The sequence below is a fragment of the Suricata suricatta genome, chromosome 17 (genome assembly GCF_006229205.1).
Source record: "Suricata suricatta isolate VVHF042 chromosome 17, meerkat_22Aug2017_6uvM2_HiC, whole genome shotgun sequence".
In the NCBI taxonomy this organism is placed as follows: domain Eukaryota; kingdom Metazoa; phylum Chordata; class Mammalia; order Carnivora; family Herpestidae; genus Suricata; species Suricata suricatta.
Window position 1 is genome coordinate 21,769,595 of NC_043716.1, and position 3,220 is coordinate 21,772,814.

The following is a 3,220-nucleotide window of genomic DNA, read 5'->3' on the forward strand; positions in this document are numbered from 1 at the left end:
CCTAACCTGCTCGTGCGCGTGCTCTCTCGCTCTCTCTCTCTCTCTCTCTCTCTCTCTCTCTCTCAAATTAATAAACATTAAAAGAAGAAGAAGGAAGAAGGGAAGGAAGGAAGGAAGGAAGGAAGGAAGGAAGGAAGGAAGGAAGGAAGGAAGGAAGGAAGGAAGGAAGAGCTATGCTAGAGCCAGTTAGGGAATTAAACAGTGCATCTCCCTGCCTTTCTCATTTCATTTTTCTAGTGGGCTCTATAATTCCAAAAGTCATAGTTAAACCTTTTGAACTTTCTGCTGGATTTCCCTTTCTTGGCTGGGCTGCTCATGCTGTTGTTGCTAATAGTTTAGATTATGTTTTTTCTACTTACCTCTCTGATCTGTAACTTCCTTCCACAGCCCACACAAGTTCCAGTTCCTCTGAGCTCTTGTTTTCTTGCTTTCCTTAGAGACTGCAAGAAAATTACAACACGGATTTAGCAATAATTATTTTAACCATGAGAAAAGGTGTTGTGCACAAGAGGGAATTGAGTTTCAGATGTCATGAACCAGATATTAATTCCCAATCCTAGCTGCTCATCAGAAGCTTTCATTACATTTTTTTTAAAGTGCAGATTCAAGGGCTCCTCCCCTAGACATGTGGAATCCAACAATGAATCAATAGTAAAAATGCCAGGGAGATTCTATGGTCATCCAGGTTTGGTTTTTTATTTTGGGAGAGTTTTTTAAATAAAATTTTCTTTTAATAGACTCACATTTCCATTTTTAATAAATGTTTTTAATGTTTATTTTTGAGAGACAGAGAGAGCATGAATGTGGGAGGGCCAGAAAGAGGGAGAGGCAGAATCTGAAGCAGGCTCCAGGCTCTAAGCTGTCAGCAGGGGGCTCGAACTCTCAAACTTCGAGATCATGACCTGATCCGAGGTCAGATGTTCAATTGACCGAGCCACCCAGGGCCCCTCCGATTTCCTTTAAAAAATTTTTTTAGTTTATTTATTTTCAGAGATTGAGTGTATGAGTGGGGCTGGGGCAGAGAGAGAGTGGAGAGAGAGAATCCCAAGCAGGCTCCACACTGCCAGCACAGAGCCCAAGCAGGGCTCGATCCCACAAACTGTGATATCATGACTCCAGGTGAAATCAAGGGTTAGGTGCTTAACTGACTGAGCCACCCAAGCGCCCCTAGACTCCCATTTCCTGTCTCTCATTATCACAGTCTATTGGCTCACTATTCATGGTAGATTAACATAGAAATTACGAGTATTAGAGATTGTCACAAAAATCCAATTTGTACCAAATCTGGCCAGTGTCATCACTTTATGACATGTGTCAAGCAAGGTGGGTAATTAGTTGATTGAGAAAACTTATACAACCTACAAAATAGCTGAGAGACACAGTATTTCAAAACATCCTACTTGAGAAGGATCCACTGAGAAAGCCCAGCACAGCCTAGCGGATGTCCTAAGAGGCACTGCTCACAGAAGCTCACAACCCTGTGCCAATACGCATTTCCTAGTACCCCCTCATCTCTGGGAAGAAACTAAGCTTCCAAAGGGTTAAGTAACATTGTTGATATGACTGCTCATAATCACCTAATCACTGTCTGACCATGTGCCAGGTTGAGAATTTCTCAGCGGTTCAATAGCTCCTGTCTGTTGACTCTTGGGTTTGTACCAAGTGCATGAAACAAGGCATTTAATCTTTACAACAACCATCTGAGTGATATACTGTTTTTTCCATTTTATAAAGATAAATCAGTCAACCTACCCAGATTACATTTGGGTGCTTGAGTCGAAATTTGAACCTTGTCACATCCAACTCTGAAACTCACACAAATGCATGAAGTGCCTTTAAGCTCAGCGAGATGGAAACTGTGGCCCTTCCTGGGGAGCAATCTTAGGGGTAGGTGATCTTCCTGTAATTCAAGTGCTGGCCGCATCCCTTTCAACATTTAAGACAGTGCTTCCCTTGGGGTGCCTGGGTGGCTTAGTTGGTAGAGTGTCCAACTTCGGCTCAGGTCATGATCTCACTGCTCATGGGTTTGAGCCCCACATCAGGCTCTGTGTTGACAGCTTGGAGACTGGGGCCTGCTTTGGATTCTGTGTCTCCCTCTCTCTCTGCACGCCCCCTCCCCTCCCCCCCCCCCGCCCATGCTCATGCTCTGTCGCTGTTTCTCAATAATAAATAAATGTTTAAAAATTAAAAAAAAAAAAGTGCTTCCCAAATGGTCTCCACATTACAGATCCTCAGGTGCCTGCACTATAGCAGAGGGGGCATGGCTGGGGGACCCAGGAATCTGGGATACTCATAATCACACCAGGTGATTCTTGTCAGGAAAATGTGGAAAACAGCGTTTAAGTACCTCCGACAAGCAGAGGTTTGTTTTCTAGCCCTCCTGAGTGGGGCATCTGCCACTTTTCAGGAAGGGCACAACCACCAATGCCAGCCTTCCACCGCAACCTTGGGCAAAGGAGCGAAGAATGCTTCTGTCCTAATTGGGTGACTCTGTTGCAGAGTTTGCTGAGATGTCTGCACTTCACCCCCACCCCGCTGTTTTATGGAGTTGGCTGAAGAGCTTTTGCATCTTTTACTTGCCTGTCATCATCGTCCTCTCTGTGAGAAGTCCGGGTGGACTGGGCCAAGAAACCAAGAAGGACACCAGGGAGTCTCCGCGGGGCTGAGCGTCACCCCTCCCTAGGCTGTAACAGTGCGGAAAGTGTCTCCCTTATTGTATGGGAGATGGCAGTGTAAGGAGGCGCCGGCAGAATAATCATCCCAAACGGGATTTGAAATGGAATGGGCACCATGATTACAACTCTGCTGAAGTGTATCTGCGGGGCGGACTGGCTCTGGAAATCAGTGAGCAGAAATGAAAACAGCTGTGTGTCACGGAGGTAGGAATGGGAAGGAGATTTCTGTTGTTGCTATTTTTTAAATCTTTCTCTAATGTCATTATCCAGACCTAATAATGAAAGATATATTGTTTAAATGTCCTAGCGTAGAAGATGCTTTTCTCTAACCATTTCTGTTCTGGAAGTCATCTTAGTTATCATATTGATTTGGTAGAAAAATTGTAGGGGCACCAGGGTGGCTCACTAGGTTAAGCATCCAACTTCGGCCTAGGTCATGATCTCATCGTTAATGAGTTCAAGATCCACATCAGGTTCTGTGCTGACAGCTCAGAGACTGGAGCCTGCTTTGAATTCTGTGTCTCCCTCTCCCTCCGCCCCTTCCC

General features: G+C 45.0%; 1 pseudogene; it reads right to left on the reverse strand.

Annotated features, from left to right (window-relative positions):
• Positions 1-2,587, reverse strand: part of LOC115281581 — a 12,818-nt pseudogene extending 10,231 nt beyond the window's left edge.
• Positions 2,588-3,220: the final 633 nt, after the last annotated feature.